A 27,618-nucleotide genomic window follows, 5' to 3' on the forward strand; every position below is an offset into this window, starting at 1 on the left:
GAAGTTTCTCTTTAAGTCTTTAGCCCACTTATTTATTGGGCAGTTTTTTCTTTGAGGATTTGTTGTTGGGGGATTTAATTTTTTGAGTTCCAGGTATACTTTAGATATGAGACCCTTGTCTGTTGTATGGCTAGTAAAGATCTTCTCCCAATCTGTGAGCTTTCTATTGATCTTGCTAGCTATGTCCTTTGCCATGCAGAAGCTCTGCACTTTGATGTGATCCCATTTGTCCAACCTTTCTTTGATTTGTTGTATTTCTGAGTCTGTATTAAGAAAATTTGGCCTGTGCCAAGGAGACTTAGGGTTTCTCCTATTCCATCCTGTAATGTTTTCAGAGTGTCTGCTTTGACTCCGAGGTCTTTGATCCTCCAAATGTGAGTTTTTTTGTAGTTTCTCCAATGCCCTTCATCCCCCCAACCAGATTTCTTTGTATATATTTCTGCTTCAATGTTTTTTTTGTTTTCCTGACTGAATTTGCTACTATGGATATTTTCATTTTTTAATATTAGCTTCAGTTCCCTTCTTTGGTGATGTTTGCTTTCTGTATTTCTTGACCTCCTGCAAAAGTGGGACCAAACATCCCTCCACTTTTCTTATTTTATTTTTCCTTATTCTGTAGAGTATAGTGTCATTGGTCACATATCATGTTTATTAATGAAGCTACAATTAAATGTCATTGAAGTCTAGTATAATTTTCTTTCCTACTTTTGTTCAACCTCTTCACTGTACATCAATCAAAAGAGAGGTACATGTGAAATGGCGACACATTGCTTCTGTTGCATAAAGATGGCTTCTTCAATGCTACCTTCCCTCATACCATGTCTGCTTTCTGCTTCTATTAACAAACCTTCTGTCCTGAAAAGCCATCCATCAGTCATATTCTCTAAGCATATAATGTATGGAGTACCTGTGGTGAACAGGAATTGTGCGAGCTGCTGGAGTTTTAGAGAAATAAGACATGTTCCTTGTCCTTGAGAAATTTATAGTTTACAGAGAAAAAACAAGAAGCCAATAGGGAGTTATAGATAATCTGATTTGTTATCTGATCAAAGCAATGGAGGTATTTTGAGAAACTTGCTTCAGCCCCAGGGTGGAAGAAAGGGCTTCTCTCCTTCTATGCTGAGTCTTATTGAGAGATAAGAGTTTGGGGTTTGCCAGAAAGGAATTGCTAAGTAATTGAATTATGACTTGGAATATGCCCCTCCCCTGCCTCCAATGGCTCATGTGCTGTAGGCTTGGTCTCCAGCTGATGATACTGTTGAGAAATATGGAAACTTCAAGAGATAGAGATCTCATTAGAGGAAGTAAGTCACTGAGGACAAGCTGTATTAGGGGACCTTGGGATCTCTGTGTTTTCCATTCCCTCACTTTGCTTCCTAGATTCTTTGAGGTGAGAAGCCACTCCTCTGCTTTCTCACAAGGCCACAGCAATTCAGCAAGTGACCATTGAAACTGGGAGCCAAAATTCATTTTTCCCTTTAAAAAAATCAACAAAAGCTTATTGAAACAAATACCCGTGTTTTTAATTCACTGATCTAAAAGCTAGCATAAGGCTTGTTAGTGGGAATATTTGAATGTGGTGACTTGATATTTTTCCATCAAACATGGAAAGGGCTACCATAAACATAGGTCTAATAAGCAGGGTTAGAAAATGGCAAAACATGATGAGTTATAAAAAAAGAGATGCTCAATGCTTACCAATACATTGTTTTCAGAAACAGTGCATAATTTTTATTAGTTTGACTTTCTTTGAAGGTGAGTATACATATCAATCTAGGAGAAAGGCTTACTATGGATAGAAAATGTCAGATATGGTGTTTGAATAAGAATGCACTCCTGTACATGGTCAACTTTCTTCCTTAGAAGTCTACCAGAAGTCTACCAGTCTACATTCCTCATACCAGGAATTGAACCCAAGCCACTTTGGTGTAAACCAAGAAACCTAACTGCTAGTCAATATGATGTTTCCTCCTTTAAGTTGACTTTATTAGGTATTTTCTCACCTAACTTACTAGCAGATATACTGTAAAGCTTTAGGGTTCCACAAGATGATTTATTTCAAAAAGTTGTGAGTTCCCTGTCAAAGGAGGAAACAAAATTACTGATTGGAACATTTTGGTAGCATTCTAAAAATGAATGAACAAGATTGTTTTTAAAATCTTTTCTAGTTCCTGAGAGACAGATTCTGGACTAACAGGCAATGGGGAATTTCCTTGGGGAAATGAGACGTTTTGGTCTCCTTAATCAATATGATGTTTTTTAAGGAGAGAACAGAGGGAAGAGCTCAGGAACAATGAGACAGGAGTTAGAAGCTAAGACATTGACTCCTATTCCAATATAGGGCAATGTACACAGGTATCCATCAGAAGGATTTTGGAATATCTAGGGCTTTTATCTTAGCCCTCTCTAAGCATCCAGTTAACTAGGACATTTCTACTGGGAGCTCAATTTATTTTGGGCCACTCAGACATTCCAAACCAGAATATTGGACAACAAAGTACTGTGAATACAGTGCCCTGCTATGTCTCATACTGTTTTGTAAGAGAATATATGTTCCACTACAGCATGAATTGGTAGGATGGAGGAATCAATGGCTGTTAGAACTACAGGTCACACTGTTGGATATGGTCAGTGGAAACCCAATTTTGTGCCAAGCTTAGAGAAAGGAGGATTAGTTATGGAAAATATCTATTTCATAAAAAGAAATAAAAAAGGGAGGAAACAAGGGAGAGAGCAGAAAGAAAGAAGGAAGGAAGGAAGGCAGGAAGGAAGGAAGGAAGGAAGGAAGGAAGGAAGGAAGGAAGAAAGAAAGAAAAGAAAGGAAGGAAGGAAGGAAGGAAGGGAGAGAGAGAGAAAGAAAGAGAAAAGAAGAGAAGAGAGAAAAGAAAATAAAATCATTTGAAATTCCATTCTGGCTAGACTTCCAGTCATTTGAACTGTAATTAAAACATATAAATGTTTTGTACTACCAAAGGGCAACTAAAAAATGTCACTCTACTATCAACAGAGTATCCTAAGAACATGAATCCATATAACTTATTTGCTTAAAGTCATTTTGTTTTCCCAAACCTCCAAAATAAAAACTGAATTCTATAGCACAAGAATAAGATGTTCATGATTGACAGCATAGACTCAAATCCTACTGCTTGAAGATGAATGCTGATCTTAGACCAATTTGTAGCCACTCTGTGCCTCACTTTCTTTGTTAAATGAAGATCAAGGAAATAGCACTCCCTGTTCTGAGGATTCTATGTTATAGTTTATATCAACTATGTAGAACAATGTCTGGTATGTAAATACCATGAATATTGGATCTGTCCTCTTACACATTGAGCTGATTTGTGTGTATGTGCATGTGTGCATGTGTGTACATGTGCACATATGCAGCTATATGTAATCAAACACATGCAAGCATGTGTGCACAGTGGTGTTATGTGAACTCGGCCCTGCCTTCTTGCTCAGCTTTTTTGCTCATGGCTGATGTTCTACCACTTGAGTTATGCCTTAAGTCCAGCGTTTTATGCTAGAGGTAAAATCTTGATGATTTTTCTGCCTAGGATTAACTTTAAACTATAATCCTCAGATCTCAGCCTCCTGAGCAACTAGAATTACAGGTGTCAGTCACCAGCACCAGGATCACTGTTCACTAATATCCTTGAAAACAGACAGAGAGACAGAGACAGAGAGACAGCCAAAGTCATAAAACAGAGAAAGAAAAAGAGTTATAAAAAGAAAGATATATATTTATATCTATCTATATCTATCTCTATATATAGAGATAGATATAGATAAAGATATATCTATATATAGATATAGATAGATAGATATAGATAAAGATATATATATAGAGAGAGAGAGAGAGAGAGAGAGAGTGTATGCGACTCTGGGACACGGAGTCCCTGATTTTATATCTGCTTCCATCATGGAACTATCCTCACAGTATTTGTCTTACTAATCTTTGATTTTTCCCATTTGTAAAATCAGGAGAGCAATTGAGAGTATACATATGTATAGCATTTCATTGAGCACAGAACCTGGAACTAAAATTATTAGCTAATATTATCATTAGAAGTCAATATATGCTAATAGTTTGATGTAGAATACAAGATAGGTGCACCTTTTTTTGTGTGTGTCTCTCTTCTTAGTTGCAGAGTCGGAAATCAGTTCCCTGAGCCAGAATTCCGTACTTCATGTTTAGGATAATTCAACCAAATTCTTACTTCTTAGAAGGATCAGGAAGATGGATGTTTACATTTATAAAGTTGCTCTGAGCAACCTGAAGATATTTGCAAGTGAAAAGTATTGTCCTCATCATGATTATTAATTGATCTTCTAACCACTCATCAGTTGAAATATGACTAATCCACAGGCTCTGGAGGAAGATTTATCACTTGCCTCCCCAAACCTATGGATGGACCTTTCATTAAATGTAATTACCTCTCAACAAATGCAAACATCTCAAGTCCACTGCTTCTTACTCAATAAAATCATTAAACCTCTTTGCAGCAAGGAGCCGTCAAAAGCTACCTGATGAAAAATAGCCATAGATTGGTATTTGAGTTTAATTATACAATAGCTGCTCCCGGAGAATATAAAGGATGTTGTTGTGTTATCTCTGTTCTCTCATTTTTTGTTTTGGTTTTACTTTGACTCTGCCATTCCTTGTTATTACTATTTTAAGAGGCATAATACAAGTGGATGAATTTATCTGGGCCTGCTGGTAGGGCTCCGTTGCAGGAAGGAGCCTGCCTCTTCAGCAGTGGCCATCTTTGAGAAGAGTCACATGCTACAGTTGTCTACAGTTCTCCCTTCAAGAATTTCCCACCATAAAAGCCCCAAAGGGCTATTAATCCTTTTCTCCAAGACAACCACAATTTGATACATAACTCTATTTCCTTGGAGGGATTATTGGAATGTTCATCCATTAGCAAGAAAGAGATTTAGCAAGTAGAAGGTCACATCTAAGGTCACTAAGGCTCAAAGGAGGGTAAAAGGCTATAGAATACAAACCAGAAGGGGAAGCCATCTATGAGGAAGGGAGAAGGAAACAACTGATAATAAATATGCTCTTCCTGAGCCCTGCCACTGGCCAGCCCTAGAGGGTCTGGCTGAGAAAACAAGCCCACGTGAGGTAACATGGGTTGGAGCAGGTAATATAATCTGTCAGGAAGATCCATTTCTGTGAACTGAGTTCTGCCATCAAGAGAACATTGGAGGATGCCTTGGAAACCCTCCAAATCACTAGTAAATGGAACTGTAAAATAGATGAAAGAGTAGAAAATGAGAAACATTACGACATAATGAAGGGGGCTATTTGGAGTCAAGAGACGGAAGCATTTGGTTTCTCGGTTGCAAGTTTCATAGAAGATGTTATGTTCAGTTGAGATATATTCCAGAACTTCCACAATACACATGAGCACTGAGACCAGGATAGCCAACTGGCTTTGGATAGCCTCTCAAGAGTCCCATCAAGATTAACCATAGTTAACAATATTTCATTCTCCAACAGTCCAAATCTTTCATTCCTTGTACTGATGCTAAATAGATGGGGAAAGAATTCTCTGGACTTGGACAGAGTACAGTTTCCCCAGAGCTGTACTCTGCCATTTTGTCACAAGCAAAATGAATATTAACAAAGTGAATGTCTCCTTGAGTGATTTGGGGCTAGAAGATACATTTTTGTGATATTATATAATAGAGATGTATGTATTATATAATGTATTCTAATATTACTGTTTCAAAAAAGCAGCAGGCACTAGAAAAGAGAAGTAAAAACATCAAAGCTAAAGCAGACCTGTGTGTTATGTGAAACTGCTTGGGGGAGGGTAGGGGAGGAATCACATAATTACAGTGAGAAGTTCTATTTTGCCAAACACTTTAGTGGAAAAATCAGATTCAAAGACCCAGGAAATGACTTGTCAAAACATTACTTCCCGTACTTCCCGTTTTGCTTGAGAGAGAGACTTTAGATTTTAAAGTGTATTGACAGGATACCATTAAAGATGTAACTATTAAAGCAGTCCCATCTCTGGCTTTGTTTAGTTGGTATTAATAGTCAGGTAGAGTATTCAACAGCAAGGGTTTTGCCCACAACTAAAAGATGAATAGATTAGGTCAGAAGTTGGAAGGCTGCTGGTTCCCTATGTTCATCCTATTTGATGATTGATCTCTTCAAATTTGGGGGCAAGGGGGTGGTATCATTCATATTTTTTAGTTCCAGACCAAATGTTTCATACTTGTAGAAATATGATCAATCTTGGTGTGTATAGATAAAATATATCAGTGGTGCAGTTAGCTCAGCAGATTAGGTCTCTGTCCACAAAGTAAGTAATACAAATTCAATAACACACAATATTGTAAGAGGCTTTCAATAATAGGTTATTTTAAGTGTCAAAAGATGTCTAATGGCAAGTGGGATTGCATAAAGTTGCAGAGCTTCTGCAGAGCAAATGACATAGCTAGCAAGATCAATAGAAAGCCCACGGATTGGGAGAAGATCTTTACTAGCCATACAACGGACAAGGGTCTCATATCTAAAATATACTTGGAACTCAAAAACTTAAACCCCCAACAACAAATCCGCAAAGAAACAACTGCCCAATAAATAAGTGGGCGAAAGACTTAAAGAGAAACTTCTCTGAAGAAGAAAGAAGGATGGCCAATAGACACATGAAGAAATGTTCAACATCCCTAGCCATAAAAGAAATGCAAATCAAAACAACATTGAGATATCACCTCACTCCAGTTAGAACGGCAAAAATCAAGAACTCTAACAACAACAGATGCTGGAGGGGATGTGGACAGAAAGGAACCTTATTTCATTATTGGTGGGAATGTAAACTTGTCCAACCACTTTGGAAAGCAGTATGGAGGTTCCTCAAAAGACTTCACATAGAACTCCCCTATGACCCAGCAATCCCACTTTTGGGCATTTACCCAAATGTTTACAAACAAGACCACACTAAAGCTACCAGCACAACTATGTTTATTGCAGCATTATTTACCATAGCTAAGATATGGAACCAACCCAGATGCCCCTCAGTAGATGAATGGATCAAGAAAATGTGGTATATATACACAATGGAATTCTATGCCTCCATCAGAAAGAATGACATTGCCCCATTTGTTAGGAAATGGAAAACTTGGAAAAAATTATATTAAGTGAAGTAAGCCAGGCCCAAAGAAACATAGGTCCCATGGTTTCCCTTATTTGCAATATCTAATATATGTATGAGTCAAGTGGAAAAGGTCAGATAATGTGATGTCAGGAAAATGAACCCTTAGATATGTATTTTAATGTTTTTTTCTTTCATGCATGTGTTTCTAACGCATTTGTAACATTATCTCTTTGTTGCTTTGTATGTCCCTCCCCCACAGTATAACCCCTGCTTTCACTATATTTGATGTCAATATAACTTGTGGAGGAGATGGGGAAAAACCAGTTGTGTAAGGATACAGGTGGACCTGTTGCAACAAGTTGTCATGTCCAAAACGAGCTTTAGAAAGTCGGTGCTGGGGGGGAGGGGGGAGGAGAAGGAGTGGGATTGGGGGGGGAGAAGGATTGGGATTGGGGGGGAGGGGGGAGGCTGGGAAGTGATGTGAAAGGTAAACAAAGGAGGAGGCTGCAATGCTTGGTAAGAAATGTATGCATTATCCCGCCCATGCAATTGTAACCTCTCTGTACAGTATGTTCACAAATAAAATTAAATTAAATTAAAAAAAAGAAAAATCATATTAAGTGAAGTAAGCAGACCCAAAGAAACATAGGTCCTATGGTTTCCCTTATTTGCAATAATTAGTATAGGTCTAGGGTAATCTTAGCAGATGAGCAGAACAGCTCAATATCTATGTACATATGACCATTTAAGATTATGCTAAGCACAATGAACTCCAAGACATGGACACAAGAGGTTTTCTATGTTGTTGTTTTTTTTAATATACTACCTGATTTCTTTTGGTTTCTTTTGTATGTTCTTCTCGCTATGGTATATCCCCTGTTGTCGCTGTATTTGATTTTGGTACCCTGGTATTGTATATACATTTACTTGGATTAGGGAAGTGAAGGGGAACAACAGAATGGTGAGACATAGGACAAGTGGGGAACCAATGCAACAGCTATACACATACACATAAGACAATATGTTAGATGATCAGTACAATCTGGGGAGGGAAGGAGAAGGGAGGGAGGGAGGGAAAGTAGGAGAAAAATGAGGGAAGGGGTAACAAGTTTGACAAGAAATATACTTATTACCTTACTTACATAACTGTAACCCCTCCGTACATCACCTTGACAATAAAAAAGTAATCCAAATTTTTCTTTTTAATTTCAGAAGGTTTTAGTAGGCTTTAAAATTTAAGTTGAAAGACAATGAGATACTTCCTGATCCTTATTTCTTTGAGATTCTTTTTTTGTTTGTTTGTTTTGGTCAGTTGTGGAGCCTGAGAGCTGCCCCTCAGCTCTTCAGCTCAAGGCTAGAGCACTACCACTTAGCCACAGCACCACTTCCAGTTTTCTGGTGGCTTATTGGAGATAATAGTCTAACATTTTCCTGCCTGGGGTGGCTGTGAATGAAATCCTCAGGTCTCAGCCTCCTGCATAGCTAGGATTACAGGCGTGAGCCACCGGCACCTGGCCCCTTATTTCTTTGAAATAATATATATGTTACTAATATTCCTTAAACAAATACTACTTTAGTAATTATACACATGGGCTGGGATGAAGTTCTGTGGCAAAACACTTGTCTAGTAAGTACAATGTCCTAGGTTCAATTCCCAGTACCCCAAAAGAAAAGTCAATATCCTCAGTTTACTACTCTGTCATTCTGCATGTATAAGAAATGAAGCCAGATTAAGTACTGTTGTTTAGAATGTCTTTGTTTTTTGATACTAACAAGATACTATGTTGGAAATGTACTTTCCAACTTGGGAGGAAGGAAAGTGAGGGGAAGGGGAGGGAAAGATGGAAAAAAATGAGGGAGGAGCTAACAATGTTTGACAAGAACTGTACTCATTGCCTTACTTTTGTAACTGTAACCCCCTCTGTACACACTCTTGAAATAAAAAATAATTTAAAATTACAAATAAATAAATAAATAAATAAAGATGTATAATGGGATTGTCAAGGTAAGCATCACAGATGTCTATAGATTGACCCAACCTGTTAAGAGACAGCCTCCTCCTTAAAATACAAAGCCGGGGCTACAGAACCCCTGAGTTTATGAAACTTTAAAAGCATGAGTCCAAAGCCAGGCACCAGCAGTTCACGCCTGTAATCCTAGCTACTCACAAGGCTGAGATCTGAGGATCACTGTTCAAAGCCAGCCTGGGCAGGAAAGTCCGTGAAATTCTTATCTCCAAGAAACCACCAGAAAACCCGGAAGTGGTGTTGTAACTCACGTGGTAGAGCGCTCGCCTTGAGCTGAGGAACTAAGGCACAGCGCTCAGACCGAGAGTTCAAGCCCCATGACCTCCCCGCCCCCCCCAAAAAAAATCATGAGTCCAGATCTCAATGCGTACTACAAAATTTAAAAGTTGCTTGTGAATAACAGGTACAATAAAGAAATAAAACTCCCATCAATAGTATTGTTTTATAGCAATGTAATTTTGGATCTTCTCTCTAATGACTCTTCCTAGGTCCTCACTAAAGTTTTATTGAACACCCATTGAATGATATTAATATTTTTGCCCATGCCCCAGCTCGAATCATAATCTTAATTTCTCATTTTGTTGGAGTTTCATATTATGTGTCAGTGTCATCAGTGTCACTTATTAATTGAGCTGTTTCTTCTCTGCAATTGGTCCATAGTATACTTTGCTTTACCCACAATCTTCACTGGTTGAATTATTGTTACTCATTCACCTCTCTTGAGTATTAGAGAATACCTAGACTATGTCAAGGTTTTTCTGTCCTCTACATTATAAACGTTTTTTGGATGAATAATTTTATGTTGTGGGGGTCTGTCCATGTGTAGTAGCATCACTTGTTTCTACCCACTAGGTGCCAGTAGCATCATTCACCCCAGCTGTGATGACAGAATCATCTTCAGACACTGTAAAATGTCTCCTGTGGGCAAATTCACTCATGGTTGAAAACTACTGCTCTGTCAACTTACCCTTCTGAAAGTTGTTGAAACAGGAACGAAAGAAATCTTGTAGAAATGCATACAGTACAAAATGTTGACAGAAAGAAAACCTGTGTACCCTGTTAGAGAGGAAGGATCTGTGTGAAAACTGCTGCATTCTGGGAAGATACATACTCCAAAGACTCTAGTACACACAAAAGCATTTCCTGGCTTGAAATCTCCCTAGAAGGCCCTTCTCACCTACATGCAAAGCTTTTGCTCCATTCACCCAACAAATATATATATTGAGAGCCCACAGGTTATGTGACAAGTTCTTATGGTTGTTTCCCCTTCTCAGTTGAATAGTTTCAGCAGCACTTCTATGACAAGCAACTATCCATTGCCAGAGTTTCAAAAGCTTTCATTTCTAGAACAATGCTGTGTCTCCCACACCATTTCCATTTAATTTATCAGGATCTTATCGATATGACATACACAGCATGTCTAAAGATATATGACCTCTCAAGAATTTAATGAGTACCCTGCTCTGCAAGGTAGATGAAGGAGCATGAGTCATTTGAATATAGGTACATCCCAGAAGCACGGAGTGCATTTGCCTAGTAGATCAGTGTTTCCAAGACAATGTTCTTCTTGGTGGTAGGTTTAAAGACTTATAGTGGAGCTTGTAATCCTAGCTACTTAGGAAGCTGAGATCTGAAGATCATGGTTCAAAGCCAGCCCGGGCAGGAAAGTCTGAGATTCTTATCTCCAAATAACCACCAGAAAACTGGAAGTGGTGCTGTGGCTCAAGTGGTAGAGCACCTGCCTTGTGCTGAAGAGCTGAGGGACAGCACCCAGGCCCAGTGTTAAAGACTGGCAAAAAAAAAAGAAGCAAGAAAGACTCGTAGTGGTTATCACTGGAAATCTAATATGGACATAACTTTATTGAAGGTGTTTCTTCTTTTTCACAAAATAGTCTGCACGTGTAATGCATACATTTTAACTTGGTTGTAGTTACTGTGGTGGATTAAAGATGAATGTTCTTTATTATTTTTCCCAGTGGCTAATGGAGTACCTCTTAAATCTCTTGGCATGAACCCATAGATACTGACAGAAGTATGCTACCAATTTTTTTATTGTGAAAATACTGTACAGAGGGGTTACAATTACATGGGCAAGGTAATGAGCATATTTCTTATCAAGCATTGCTGCCTCCTCCTTTGTTTCCCCTTCCCATCCTTTCCCATCTCCCATCCCCTCCACCCCCCCCTCCCAGCCAAAGTTGTAAAGTTCATTTTTCAACATAACATCTTGTACACCTCATTGTTGCAATGGGGCCACCTGTATCCCTATTTAAACGATTTGTTTTTTCCCTTCCCCTCCACAAATTATACCAACATCAAATACAGTGAGAACAGGGGTTATACGGTAGGGGAGGGCAACAAAGAAATCATCTTATAAATATGTTAGAAACAATCGCATGAAAGAAAAAAAAAACATTTGAATACTTATCTTGGGGTTCATTTCACCTAACATCAACTTATCTGACCTTTTCTGCTTGTCTCAGCTAGCAAATTTTCAAGGCCAGCTTTAAGAGATTTGCAGGACAATTCCTCTCAGAATCCAGCTGTCTTGATGTGAAAACCACAAGTAACCCAGAGAAGTCCGGAACTCTGAAATCCCTGGCTGGATTCACAACCCATAGTGACCCTCAAACAGACATCATATGCATGAGGCCATTTTGGATCTCACAATTGCCCTGTACTCCAGCCAATGCCAACTAGTGCACAGACTAGTTCCTCCTGCTGAGTTCTGCCCCAATGGCATAACTGCTAACAGATCAATGATGGCTTTTGGGTTAAGTCCCATAGTTACAGGGTGAATGTTTTACTCATGAATATGTCCAATGGATAAATAAGACAGTAACTCCTGAAAATGTTTCTCTCTGAACTCTAGAACATTCTGCTGGCTACAAAATTAAATCTCTATTGGCTCAATTGACTATCCCAGGCATGAGTTAAATTCAGTTCCATTACTCAAATTTTATTCTACCTTTGGTGATTTTTCTTGTCTTTGCAAGACAGATGGACTGGAACTTAATTTTCAATTAAGTTTATTTTTCAATTAAATTGGCTAACCATAAGGTTAATTTTTCTAGGATAGAATAAATTTCTAGAACAAATAATAAGTGAATATCCTTTTTTTAAAAAAATAAATACAGAGATTATTACCACTGTGGAGATAGGCTCAAAATAAAAGTAATGAATGACTGTGGGCACTCTCATTGGTATTTCTGGTCCTATCTAAGGGTCATTAAGGCTAGGTAAAAATAACTCAATAGCTACAGTGAACTCCTGTGGAATTCCCTAACAAATGTTCCAACAAAAGACCACTTATAAATCATTTTTAGAGGCCTCTGAATTCCTACTGTTCAGCAAAATCCTGTTGAGTACTATGTATGCTTTCCTTATATGAAATATTTAATGGCCAACCTGAGCCCCTTGTAGCAGCCTAATGCATTTCCACCCCTGTTTTATTGGCAATGTTTTGTGTTAAAATCATTTATACCATGTGGTGGACTTCTTATTCCTACATCCTCCTACCCACCTACCCAGTCCTGTTATGATGTTCATTTGTCACATGTAGTACTGTGGTTCTGTGGAGAAATACAATTGATATGCCATCAAATTGCTCCTGACAGAGTGGTTTTAAAAGCTTTTAGAGCAGACATACAGGGGAAGTTTTGTCTTCACAAAGTCACGGTGGCTCATCTATCTGTATTAAATGTCTAACAGTTACACTGAACAAGGATGACATTTTAAATAAGAGTAAGTACTGCTTAACTTTTTAATGTCATTCTTCAGAGCTAAAGACTTGATTTTTTGGTGGTGGAAGAGGGAGTTAATGTATAGAGTTCAGTTTTTAATATAAGCTTTCTACCCTTTTTTCCATTGCTAATGCCTAAGCATCTCTGTTTTCAGTTGCGTTAGAGGACCCTTTCTCTTATGATGTCTGGTGATTTATTTTTTTAAAGAGCACTGGCAGATTTTGTCCTGTACAGGCATAGAGCTAGCCAGTATTTCTGGATGCAGGAAGCTACAAATATGGAAACAGCAGCTTAGACAAAGTTGGGAAGAGACATCATCATGTGACATACAGGAAGCAGACAAAGCAAATCTATAGTTAAGACTACCATAGAAACACAAAGAACATCTGTGCCAAATGATCACTGATCCAGGTGGAATCTCCAACACTTATAAAGAAACAGCTGCTGAAGGTAGCAAGCAACTGTATGGACGAGGGTCTGTCTACCTGAATAGTGCATCCAACTGAATGGACTAAATGAACTAGTGCTTCAGCATTAAGTGAATAGTACTAGGAGAGGGAAAGGTAGGTGAGAGGTCACGGAAATTATATAATAAGGAATGGAATTAGGCACTTTTCCCCATTCCGGGCCTTCATTTTGTGAAATTTATTTTGTGTGGGTTTTTTTTCTTTTTTTAACTTATTTTTATTTTTACTGTTGTTGTAGGATTGATCTACAGAGGGGTTACAATTACATGAATCAGATAATAAGTACAATTCTTTTTGACCCCTGTCTCCCCTTCTCTGGGTCTCTCCCAGTTTTTCCTTCCTGTCCCTACCCATAAGATATGCAATTTTTTCCCAGATAGTGTCTAGTGAGTATTTGTTCACCTTTTTGAAAGTCATTTTTGAATGATCATGATTTTCCCAATCATTTTGCAGATTTGAGTTCTATTTCTCTGGGGCAGTGAAAAAAAGGCATATTATAAAGACTCTATAAGTTCCATGATGGACATCTAACTTGCTTTTCAAAACAGAAGAACATTTTTATAGGTCCTGTGGCCTCTTCTGCCCATATGTAAGATCCCCCTCCACCCCTTTCAGGTCTTTCCTGTTGTGGCTCCAACATATCTACACTCAACTTTTCATGTACTCTCATTCAAGCTTGAATTTACCAAATTAAGAAGATAGCCTGGAGGTATGACCCAAGTAGTAGAGTACCTGCCTAGCAAGTATGAGGCCTTGAGTTCAAAGCCTAGAACTAATAATAATAATAATAATAATAAATTAACAATAATGCAGAAAAATCCTTATCAGTTGACTCACAAATTCCTTGTTTCTATCTGGTTACAGGTAGCTTGTTGTAGGCATGCAGTCTCTAGAGAATGTATTATTCACCTTTTCATAAAGATGTTTGCTTTATAGATATAGATAGTGCTATACACACACCATATGCATTCAATAAGGAACAACTCAAATGTCACCTTTCCTATTCTCTATAGCCAAATACGGTTCTTCTTTTTTTTATGTCTAGATTTTCCTACTTACCTCGGCCAAATGGTACTCCAGGGACAAAGAAATGGGATTGCATTTTATATTACATGTTTGGGATAACTTGCCTATGTGACTGCAATCCTGGAAGAATTAATCAAAAAGAGTGCCTGTGTAGCCACAGAATTTTAGAGCAGCTCAACCTTTTCAAGTTGTGATGGTTAGTTTTATTTAAGGTTCTACAATTCTGGGTTTAGGTAATAATCAATAAGACTGAATAAGCAAAATTAAACACCATCTACACATATATGCACTGACAACCTATTCTTTTCTTTTTTAAGTTTTTATCCAAGTATAAATTATTACTGCAATTTCAAATCACAATCTGCATTTTAAGCACAAAAACAAATTCCTGAAGTTTGAATGTTGAACCCCAACACTTGCCTCCCAGACTTTTTATTTACCATTTTCTCCATCCCCTATTCCCACTCTACCCCCATCTATAGTGCTGGCTGTCTTGGTTCTTCTGCTGATTCTTGCCAAGCTCCACAGGCTCTTAGCACATCTGCTTGGGAGTGGAGAAGTATGGAACAATGATTTCTAGCCACAGCATTGAAGACCTTTTCTGAGAAGGCCATACCTATTTCCTTCTGTCACCATGGATATTGCTGCCAAGGTGACTCTGTTTGATTTTTTTTTGGGGGGGTCCGGTCATGGGGCCTGAACTCTGGGCCTGAGCGCTGTCCCTCAGCTCTTCAGCTCAAGGCTAGTGCTCTACCACTTGAGCCACAGCGCCACTTCCGGCTTTTTTCTTTTTGCTTATGTGGTGCTGAGGAATCAAACCCAGGGCCTCAGGCATGCAAGGCAAGCGCTCTACCACTGAGCAACCTCCCAGCCCTCTGTTTGATTTTTTTGCATGAGGGTACGACGAAATCAACTTCCTTTCTGTCTCTCTTTGTATCTCCCTCCCTCCTCCTTTCCTGCCCTCCTTCCCTTCCTCCATCTCCCTCCCTCCCTCCTTTTTCTCTTGAGGTCTTCTCAGTGATTCCCACTTTGGCTATCTAGTCACTAGGTAACAATCCCATTACTCCTTGCTGAGGCTGTGCAGTTGCACCATGATTTTCTCACTGTTCCTCTCAGGAGGTGTGAAAACTGAGGCTGGGATCACACTGGAAAAAGACTGGAGTGATATGCGGAAGAATGTTGCCTCCTTTAGATGATTCAAAACCTCTGTTATTCAGGCTTTCAATTCCTAGCTACAACTTTGAGAATTTCCAAGTGATTTGGTGAAGGGCTTACAACCTCTCAGGGGACCATTTATAGAGAGAAACTGCCAGGTATGATCGTTGCATTTAAATGAGCATTGGTGTTAGTTCAGAACACTATACCATGTAATTGCCTACTTTAATGCAGAATGCAAGACTGGAACAAAAACTTCACCTGTTTTTCCTATATGGCTTCTGAGAGGGGATATTTACGTGGACACAGTAAATTTTTATTCTACTTGGAAAAAAAATATGCCACCCTTTCATGCAGATCACAGAACCATTTACTCTGTAACTTGAGGTGTGGTTGCTGGCAGGCAGTCTGCCTGAAGCACAGAAGAGTCAGGTTCCCACTGCTTTTCCTTCTCAGAGGCAAAGCTGAAAGCTCAGCCTATTTCCCACACCCTTAGCATTCTGGAATGCGTGGAGGGTTGTCCCCGTGCAAAGATGAAGTGTAAGGTGGGCCATTCTCCATGGCTCAGGACTTGGCAGTTTCCAAGCTCCTTGGTTTCAAGCTTCCCAGAAGAACACTAGGTCATCATGTATTTTGCTTCCAAGCCAACGTGTTCTCCCTCTTCCTTATAACAATGATATTGAGTGGTTGTTGTTATTTTTTCTCAATCTTTTCTATGTGGTTCCAAGTTCACACCAAACCTAAAAATGGCATTCAGTTCTCCGGAACATATGAACATGATTTCACTTTGCCAATCTTCTAGTATGGAGTGTACAGCCAAAAGCTTTGGATCAGGGTTCTGGACTATTAATCCAACTATCCCTTCTTTTTGACATTTGATTTCCATGGCAATGAAATGTATAGTAAGTGCCACAGAATAGTGTCTCTGACACATATCATCCTTTAGTATCCTAGTAAGGTTCTTCCCAGTTGCTCTCGGCTTTGCTCAATGTGTCTTATACATACTATGGAAAATAATTATCTTTGCAACTTAAGATCTTGGTAACCAAGATCTCTGCAATTGTCTTACTTCTTGCTCGTAATCTCTGTGATCCTAAGAAGTACTACAGTGGCAGCTATGCTATCATCATCCCTGGCATGTATACCATGTATACAAGGTATACATGGCTGAGCTTCATCAAAGCCCTGTTGTTGATGGCCCTGCTTTGGGAGTAGGGCCATCTGGCAGCTGCTGATGTTTGGACAAGGATAACTATGCCTGATGACTAAGGTGCAGTTTCTGAGGCTAATGCTGTTTCTTCTAATGCCATCTACATTCCCTTCTTCCTCCTGCTGTTTCTACTGACTCTTCTGTGGCCACCACCAGAATCACCAAGGCTGCTGGTCTTACAGAAATGCTGCTTTGTGTGCTCTCCCTGTCTCTGTCTCTGTGTCTCTGTCTCTGTCTCTCTCTGTCTCTGTCTTTCTGTCTCTCTGTCTCTCTCTGTCTCTCTGTGTGTGTCTCTCTCTGTCTCTGTCTGTCTGTCTGTCTGTCTCTCTCTCTCTCTCTGTTGTATTACTTTGGGGCTAGTATCCACAAGGCTGGGCTAGATGGCAGCTTGACTACTTGTATGTCTCCGTGCATGGACAAAGCATGCTATCAACAAGGGAGAGAACTTCTACAGGACAGAAATTTATACAAGGCAATAAGCAATTGGCCAATAGATTCAGAGAATTTAATATTGTCTTTTGAAACTGTGGTTTTGTGTACTAATGAAACAGTTGATATGGAAGCTAACTGCATAGTACATGAGTCTTTTAGTAGATTTCCAGGTCCAGTAATTTGATAGCACAAAGTATACGCTTGGCAGATGATAAGGTAAAATCAAAAAAATACACTGGAGTTTTATTCCATGGCTTTCCATGTATAATTTTATGCACAGGAACACAAAGATGCATGAGTGACCTTGTGTGTGTGTGGGGGGTGAGTGTGTGGGTGTGCACGCACATGTGCACGCATGTGTATGGTATACTATATTTCATGTTACCACTGCACTTTTGGTTTTCTATGCCAGTACTGGGGCTTGAACTCAAGACCTGAGCATTGACCATTAGCTTTTTTGCTCAAGTATGGCACTCTGTCACTTGAGCCACAGCCCTGTTTCCAGTTTTTTGGCAGTTGACGACAGATAAGAATCTCATGAGCTTTCCTGCCCAGGCTAGCTTCAAACCCAACTCTTCAGATCTCAGATTCCTGAGTAGGTAGGATTACAACTGTAAGCCACTGGTTCCTTCAACTACTGCACTTTTATTTTTTTCAGAAAAGAGGCTAGTTCTCATTATAATTACATGAACCCCCAAGCATGTGCTCTGATGCCAAACTGTGGGATTCCATAAATGTTTGATGAAAAAAGTTTTTAAAAAAACAAAACCTTTCCATTCAGAGCACTTTTCATTATTAAAAGCACCAAATCATTAGGAACAAAGTACTTAATATTCCACAGCAATCTAGCCAGTCAGCACATCAAAAGTTACCAGAAAGAGACAGGGGAAATCAAAGAAATGCAAATTAATGTAATGTTGCTACCTTGCTTTTATTGTGCTTTAAAAAAGGAAAGGAAAAAAATTCTACTGATACAGATGTAAGTGTTTTTTGCTCTCAAAATATTGGTGAGGTGGGCAGAAACAGGGAAATTTGAATCACTGCAAAGTCCAGCTTAAATCTTAGCCACTTTGTCTCTGGTGTTCAGGAATCTTTGGGCATGACTTAACAGTTTTGTAACAATAAACCTGAAGTAATGGCTCTTCTTGGACCTTCTCTTTAAGAACTCTAGCCCCTTGCATTCTTTCGAAACAGCTATAGATGTTCCCAGAGGATCTAAGCTGTGTTTCTAAAACCAGCCCTTTTGATAACTATTTGGGTTTTTGACCTTTCCTTCCTGGTCTGTCAGATCTCTGTGGTAAAATTCCCTGCAAGATCCAGTGCCCAATTTAGAGGCCAGGCCACTGGTGCTCACTGAAGCATTGCCTCTGATGCTTACAACCAGCAAAGGTTCCAGTTCTCTGTTTCTTTTCTGCTGTTTCTGTCCACTGATGCTGATGTCTAGGGATGAAGGTACCATGTCTCATTTCTGCCAGTGTCCCAAGTGGGGTCACTGAGAAGTCTTTTTCCTTCCAGGGGTGAACTTATTCTCTTACCCTTTCTCAATGTTAGGAAAACGGAGTAGAAAAGACAGAGGAGAATATAGACTAATGCAAAGACCAAAGCAGGTTATTTGGTGGAACCCTCTCCACCAAAATAACAAGAGGCTTTTAAAGGATGTATGAAAGAAATGAGAGCCAGTGGAGGACAACACAGGAACAGGGGGCTGAAATTTGTTGTTTGACCACAGGAGTCAAGGACCCATGTTAAAGGAATATATTTAACTGAACAAGAATAGGAAAATATTGTTCCCTTTCCAGAAATGGTGTTAGGTCAGTCCTGAATCTATCACACAATACTTGTCATGCAGCCTTGTGTGAATGTCATTTCTTCAGGATGCAGCAACTATGATTGGTGGTTTCAGTTATATTATGTGAGCCTTAAAGAGTAATGGTAGGTATTTTGTGCCATGTGTTAGCCTAGTTTGGAAGGGGGATTTGTCTCTTCCTCTGTAACAAACTAGCTTCCACATTCTTTCTTTTTTCTCATTGTTCCCTTTTGCCTGAACTCCATTCTCTTGGACTAAGAAATTAGCACAATGCCATAGCAAGAGTAATGGAGAAGATGAAGTCAGGTACATGAAGAAAGGCCGTTAAAGCAACAGCATCCACTTGCCTTCTGGAGGAAGACTGTACTTTTTATGAAGTCACCTGGAACTCAAGGTGCATTGAAGAAATAAATAGGCATATTATTGTATGCAAATTTCACAATTTTCCTTGCAATATGAGCAAATATAGTGAAATAATAAAAACCCAGATCCCCATCTTTGGCTCACCACTTCCTAGCTCTGGAAGTGTGGGTAAGTTACTTTTCCTCTCTGGACTTCTGTTTTCTATAATAACCTGAAGAAGATTCTAGTGTCTGTCTCATTAGACTGTTAGACACATTTAAATGAAGAAAGGCCTGGAATTGTACCTGGCAAATTGTTAGTACTAAGTACCTATTAGCTATGACTCTGAAATTTTCCTATAACTATTATTATTTAGTCACTTCCACCCACACTGAGTTCTGTAGTTTATTTAATGTGATGAGTTTCTCTAAAGAAAGCACATGGCTTTTTGGCTATTAAGCATTTTTTTTCTTCTGTTGATATTTCAAACAGATATAAAATGGCATCTCAGAATGCCCTCTAGACATTGAAAAGGTGAATCACCTGTAGTTTTAATTAGAAAAGGTATTTTCAGGTGGTGCCCTGAAGAATGAAATGCTTTTGAAGAGCTCCTGCTAACAGGGAGATATCTTATCATGGTGTGGTTTTCCATACTGCCTGAAGCCAAGTTCTAGGAGGAAACTGAACTTGGTAATAATATTCTGAGTATTGAATATATTAGGACAGGAGGAAGCCTAAAAACATGTGGCATTAAGACAACTTTCTTAGGGGCAGAAAGTCATATGCTATTAAGCTGCTCTGGTTGTTTAGGCCTCCATGGGCATTTTCTACCTGTCAAGATAGACCAGATTATGTTGAGAAACTAATATCCAATCCCAGTGGCTTAATGCCACAAGAAGTTATTTCTCCTGATTCCTGCGGAGTGGTGACACCCAGAGGGAAGGTCATAGGGTCTCTTCTCCACTTATATACCAGATCACCATATGGAGTTTCCAATTTAAACAACTGTTCTCAATCACTTTCCGAGAATCCTTCCCACTCTTGAAAGATGTATATAATTCCTAAGGGAATTCTATTATTTATGTGGTTACATCTACAGATATTGGCTAAATTATATATTGAAACAGATAAAATAGCTATCAATTTATTTTAAAATAAGGAAAGACACATTATAGTACTCTCTGGGATATGCCTTTTTCCCAAAAGAACAACAACAACAACAAATAGTGAAAACAATGGTTTGTTTTACATTTCAGCAAATCCCTTGCTGTGCACTCAATACAGAACAGCTGGATTCTCACATCTTCTGCATTTCTTCTGTGGTAACATTCTAATTGTCTTGAAGTCAATAGAGAAAACCCAACATCTCACAGATTTATAACTAGGAAAAAGGTAATTTTCTAGTCCCTGGAAAAGGTCACACACCTTTAATACTTCAGCTCCAGAACAAAGTTACACCGGGCAAGGGTGGCTAATGCCTGTTATCCTAGCTACTCAGGAGGCTGAGATCTGAGGATCTCAGTTCAAACCAGCCCAGGCAGGAAAATCCATGAGACTCTTTTCTCCAATTAGCCACTAGAAAACCGGAAGTGGCACTGTGGCTCAAGTGGTAGAGCAGTAGCCTTGAGCTTAAGAGCTCAAAGGCAGTGCCCAGGGCCAGAGTTCAAACCCCATGACTGACAAAAAAAAAAAAGAAGAAGAAAGTTACATTTACCCATAATCCTTTGCCTACAACTCACCACAGAAACATGCATAACTTCAGTCAATTCTGGAAACACAGGAAATGAAATGGAATATTTATTTGATAAGAACTATGTTTGTGCCACAAAATTCTCTTAATATTAGTTCTTAATGTCCCCTCCTGTATACATATATATATGATAGATATTTTAAATGAACCATATATCATATATCATATAATGAGTACCATATATGATATGTAATTTCATAATATATGATAAATCACATATATATTACGTATCATATACATAATATATAGATTATAAAAATAAAACTCGATGGAAGTTAGCTCTAGAAATAGGATATAAAGAATTAAAGCAACCGAAAAAACTAGAGCTTCCCTTCTTGGCCCTACATGATACCCTGCTCTTGTTCTTGTGTATCTTTTTCATCTACATCTGCTATGCTGTTGTTAAGCCTTTCTGGGCTCCTATGACCCACTTATAATTGAAAGGAGTAATAATAGTGAATTATTTTCTTTCCCCTCAGACCCAAATCTCTGGTTTTCTACCTGGTCTATTCACTTCAACTGTTTCCTCAATGCACTTCTTGATTTTTCAAGTAGGAATGATTCACTTTAGGCTTCTAGGACATTCAGTATCCATGTCTGCCTGGATCACCAAGCCAATGCTGTAACTACATCCAAAATGTTGGTATACATAAAATTCACTTGATGGTTGGTCTGTGCAGAAGAGCTTGATTCAGTAGGACTAGTGTGAAAATCAAAATTATAAGTAGCAAGAATGTGATATAGATGCTGCAGTGTACTTGGATTACACTGAGTTGTAAGGTTCTAAACCTCATCCTAACCCATATCCTCTGGGTAACCATTTCCCTTAATGGCTACTCTTCCACTTTCAGCCAACAATTAAACTCATTGTTAATGCTATGTACTAAAAACTTTATATTAACAACATATGTTAAGATATTATTTGGAACTTCAGAGTGTTTGGGTCACCTTTTCTGATGTAATAATCAATTTTCCTACCTTGCTGTAGCTCTTTACTTAAGCCTCCACATTCATTTGAATCCAAGTAAAATCTGATGTTCCTTCCTATTGCAGAACTTGAGAAAAGAGGGAAGATTGGAGCTTTTCTTCTTTTCACTGTATCTTCTGCCCCTAATTCTGGTTTTATCTAATGGTCTAACTGTAGGTCAGCTAGTTCAAAGACTTAGTATAACATGGAAGAAGGGGCTGGGAAGGTGGCTCAGTGGTAGAGCACTTGCCTTCCGTGCATGAGGCCCTGGGTTTGAATTCTCCAGCACCACATAAGCAAAAAGAAAAAAAGCCGGAAGTGGCAGTGTGGCTCAAGTGGTAGAGCGCTAGCCTTGAGCTGAAGAGCTGAGGGACAGTGCCCAGGCCCAGAGTTCAGGCCCCAGAGTTCAGGCCCCACGACTGGACGCCCCCCAAAAAAAGGAAAAAATAACATGGCAAAGAAGAAGAGAATGTACATGCCCCTTCCCTTTTGCTTTTTTCCTATAGTCTTTCCCCATCATTCTGGATTATTAAATTGTTGTTAGAATAAGAAAACATCATAGGGGACAAATAAAGCAAAATACTACTTTCCAATGAAAAAAGCTATAATGTCAAAATATTTTGTACCTCTCTCACCTGTCTGTCACTCATACTGAACAAGAAAGGTAAGCATTAGTCTGGTGTGAAGGATAATTCTTTGGCAATTCTCATCAAGCCCAGCAGGAGGCAGATTATCTTACTCAGTGATTGTCTCATAAACACGTCTATATGTTAGATCAGATGTGATTATCAGTCGAATGAAGTTTCATGATTGTGTTGTTTGTTTATCAAAACCATATCAAATGGAGCTTGGGCAAATGAATGGTTTCTATTTTTTTTCTCAGCTGTTTTGCTGCCATGTATACTGTAGGAATTAGGACAAGAGAATGTAGTTATTCTAATTTGCAGACACCTGTGGTGTCTGCAAATGTTTGATGCAATTAAAGGAAGAAATAGACTTGTTAAAAAAAAAAGCCATGGCTTGTCTGTGGCATTTGCTTTTATTTATCATATTTCTGATTGTAGATGCAGGCTTTTGAATTTCCTGGGGCCCAGCACCTTAATTCTGCAGTGTCCTAGGGTGGCCAGTAGATGAGCACAAAAGTAAGATCACATTCAGCCCCGGATAGCTGTTCCAATAGAGCCTTTCTACTCAAGGTTCTTCTCTTACCAAAAACAATTTTTTTCTATACTGTGTGGCTTTCTGAGTCTCTCATGATATGGCATTATGTAAAAAGAAGCTTAAGTTTTTCTATTCTGAATCAATGTTTTCATCAGTCTTCATTTGTGATGCTGTAGACTATAAATGTCAGAAATAGGCCTTTCTATCTGGGTTATTTGGAAGCAGAAAGATCATCAGCAGAATTGCTCCTAGGTCTAGGCTCCTGCTTCTGTCCTCTAATCATCTGGATCAATGATGCTGGAACATTTCGACTCACACTCAACCCTTGAAAGTTTTGAAACATTTTGCACTACCTTATATATCTTATATATATGCACACATGTATATACACACATATATACATATATGCACATCTGTGTGATTTTATATATAGACATATATGTGCATGTATACATGTATATGTTACATATCACATGTATTACATATAAATGTGTATGTATATACATATAAAATATGCATAGATATCAATTTTGAGATAATTATCACATACATTTCACATGTAAGAAGTAATACAAAACAGCGCATATCTAGTTTTATTTACAGTGAAAATATGGGGGATAACTATAGTACAATATCCCAAGCACGATGTTGTCATGGATACCATCAAAATATAGAATATATTTATTTCTTCAAGTGTCATTCATAATGATCTTTCATATCTACACAACTTTCTTTCCTCCCATTTGGCTCATGAGTTAGCTTACCATTTCACTTTCTCTGATGCTATATCAGAGTACAGAGGCAACTTATTACATCATGGGGTAGAAAGCTTTTCCCTGGTCTTTTGTTGGCCTAGATGATAATAGAGACATAGTTTTTATAATGGTGTTTGTACCAAGTAATTTTCTTAAAGTATTTCTTGTCTTAATAGACTTTTCCTTTTCTATCCCTTTGTCTAAAGAAAAAGCAAGTTTTGGATTCATGACATTGTGACATAATAAAAAAAAAAAAACACTTGATTTTTACCCCTAGTACCAGACTGAAACCTTCTATAACCATTGGAATCTTCTGAAAGCAGTGAAAAGAACATCCTTTGTTATTCATAATAATCCATTCTTAGCCACACCCAGGTTTATGCTAATAATTCCTCTGAGACTTGAGAGCTGGTTGCCAGAGGAACTAAATTGGTGATTAGAGAGTTGACACTTTCTACAGTCTCTTCTTCAGAGTTGGAAGAGATTTAATCATCAAGGGACAGAGATTTAATCAACTGTTCAAATTTCAAGAATCCCCCCATTATAATCCTAAGGGATAGGATACAAGAGCTCTGACAGGTGGACCCATTGCAACAATGAGGTTCAAGTCCTTAAGTCAAAAAAGGAACTTTACAACTTTAGCGGAGTGGGAGGGAGATGGGAAGGGATAGGAAGGGGAAACAAAGGAGGGGGCAACAATGGTTGATAAGAAATGTACTCATTATCTTGCCCATGTAATTGTAACCCCTCTGTACAGTATTTTCACAATTAAAAAAAAATAAGAGCTCTGACCGGTTCTAACATACAGAATGTGAGAAGGCCAATGTATCTAGAGAAAGCATGGAAGTGCTATGCCACACTTTAGCTGACCTCTTCCATTTGGATATTCCGGAGTAGCATCCTCTATAGTAAACTGGTAAATTTATGTAAACGTTCCTTGAGTTCCATGAATCCTTCTAAAGAGAGTGTTTATTAGAACTGATTTACAGGCAGCTGATTAGAATTACAGGCAGAATTTAGGTCTTGTTTGTTGTCTGAAGTGATGATTCATCTTGTCTTACAAGACTGATCCCTGTACCTGTGATATCTATACCAACTCTAGGTGATTCTCCCAATCGCTTGTTGATGAAATGAGGAACTGCTTGGTAAGGAAGCCCATATCTTGGTGTCAGAAGTAGGAAGCCACTAGTAGGACACCATTTGGTTTCTAGGTGTGACAGTTTGGGCCTATGCTACTGATACTTCTCAACAGCTTCACTAGCTCTCCACGTATGAGATAGAAGATGCAAAGAAAACCCCAGGACCTCATCTCTGTATTTCCTCGGATTCTGTTTGTCCATATTACTCTGCCTTTCTTTTGCATGTCAGTCCTCTTCTATTTGTTTTAAATATATTGTCCATGAATTTTAGTAGTAAACTGAAGAATTGAGAAAAATTAATGTACTATATTGACCTGGACATGGAATTCTATCTCACATATTTTTAAATCTAACTTCTGTTGGTGGTGGTGGTGGTGGTGGTCATGGGACTGGAACTCAGGGCCTGGATGCTGTATGTGAGATTTTTGTAATTAAGGCTAGTGCTCTATCATTTTGAGCCATAGCTCCATTTCTGGGTTTCTGGTAGTTAACTGGAGATAAGAATCTCAGAGACTTTCCTGCCTGGGCTAGCTACCAATGGTGACCTTCAGATCTCAGCCTCCTGATTAGCTGGGATTACAGGTATGAGCTACTAGTGCTGTGCCTGGCCAAGTCTGACATTTCAGTCAGTGTTTAAGCTGATGAAATATACATTCAAATCTTGAAAATATCTTAGAGAATGAAATGACTTAGAGAAATGAAATTGTGAAGGACTCATTCTACATAAATATATACACACATCTATACACAAGCATACATACTCATATGTACATTCATTTTTAAACTTAATGACTTTGCCTTTTTTTTTTGGTCGGTCCTGGGGCCTGAACTCTGGGCCTGGGTGCTGTCCCTTAACTCTTCAGCTCAAGGCTAGCTCTCTACCACTTGAGCCACAGCGCCACTTCCGGCTTTTCCTGCTTATGTGGTGCTGAGGAATCACACCCAAGGCTTCATGCATGCAAGGCAAGCATTTTACCACTGAGCCACCTTCCCAGCCCTGACTTTGTCATTTCTTAATTCAGAGCCTCTCAACAAGGGGAAAAGCTTTACTTTTATAATGTCAGGCTACACCTTTCAAGAAAATATATAGAAGGAAGAAAATGAATGGATCTTGATTAGTTATTGATGGAAGCCTAGGAGGCTTCCTGAAAAAAAATTTAGATTTATCTCTTCAGTGCCAGGAGGTATATCTATTTTCTGGATAAGGCAGTAATGATATTTATATTGGCTAAAATATATGTCATTCTGTATAAGGAGGGACAGCTGCTGTAAAGGGATACATTACATACTCTTGGGATATTTGAGAGGAAGTAAATTGGGACAACAAACATACAAAATTTGTTTCCCTTATAATTGCCTTTGAATTTGGACCTGTTCTCATGTTTGATGATCATGGTTCTAAACTTCTAAACAAAGTTTGCTTAAGTAAATTATCTTCTTAACCTTCAGCCTGGAAGATAACCAGAGGCATCTCTATACTATGGCTATATTCGAATTTTTCTTGACCAGGAATGAGTAATGTAGTGAATTTGTTTGGTGATTTTATTAATGCATTTAGCTTGAGTTTTGCATTCATGCTATTAGAAGAAAAAGAATGCCTGGAAAGAAAATCACTAATAATTGTTTGTAGCTAGAGTTTCTGCTAGAGCCTTAGGGAAGTTGTGCTTTATAACACTGATAAAGATAAAGCAAGGATCTGTGGTTTTTATAAGTAAAACATTTAATCAGGGTATTTGTGTGCTCACATTACTGGAACCTCCCCCCCACCCCCACATTTTAGTCTCTGCCAATACCCTCTTTACCTCTGGTGATATAAAAATCTGTGCCTCAGGAAAGAAGTGAGCAAGAATATGCATTTCTTTATTTCATCATGAGTGCAGTGAGACCTAGAAAGGGTGTAACTAGGTCCAAGTGGGAAGAAGAGCACTAAGATATTTGTCTCTGCACTTTCTTGTTCTCCATTCAAGCCTTTCAGCTCTCAGTACAGTCAAAGACCCATTCCTGAAAGAGTCTCTGGTCCTAAATGAGAACAGGAGTCAGTAATATAAAACTCAATAGGGACAGGCATGTGGGGAGAATTTGAAAAAAGAAAATATTTATGGAATCCAAAGGAATAAATTCAGTCCCCATCTTGCCCAAAGAAATCACTGGTCATCCCATTACTCTTTTTTTGATTAATACTTTTTTTATTGTGAAAATACCATACAGAGGGGTTACAATTACATGAGCAAGGTAATGAGTACATTTCTTATCAAGCATTGTTGCCTCCTCCTTTGTTTCCCTCTACCATCCCTTCCCATCCCCCTGCCCCACCTAAGTTGTAAAGTTCGTTTTTTGACATAACGTCTGTACATCTCATTGTTGCAATGGGTCCACCTGTATCCCTATTTGAACGACTTGTTTTTTTTTCCCTTCCCCTCCACGAATTATACCAACATCAAATACAGTGAAAACAGAGGTTATACTGTGGGGGAGGAACATACAAAGCAACAAAGAAATCATCTTATAAATATGTTAGA

At 38.6% G+C, this 27,618-nt stretch overlaps 1 protein-coding gene across 3 annotated transcripts in view; it reads left to right on the top strand.

Moving 5' to 3' along the window:
- Ctnna2 (catenin (cadherin-associated protein), alpha 2) overlaps positions 1-27,618 on the top strand; it is a 1,112,116-nt gene that overhangs the window by 607,582 nt on the left and 476,916 nt on the right. The gene's annotated exons all lie outside the window — the stretch shown is intronic.

This window comes from Dipodomys ordii, unplaced genomic scaffold, assembly GCF_000151885.1.
Source record: "Dipodomys ordii isolate 6190 unplaced genomic scaffold, Dord_2.0 Scaffold144, whole genome shotgun sequence".
NCBI classification, from domain to species: Eukaryota; Metazoa; Chordata; class Mammalia; order Rodentia; family Heteromyidae; genus Dipodomys; species Dipodomys ordii.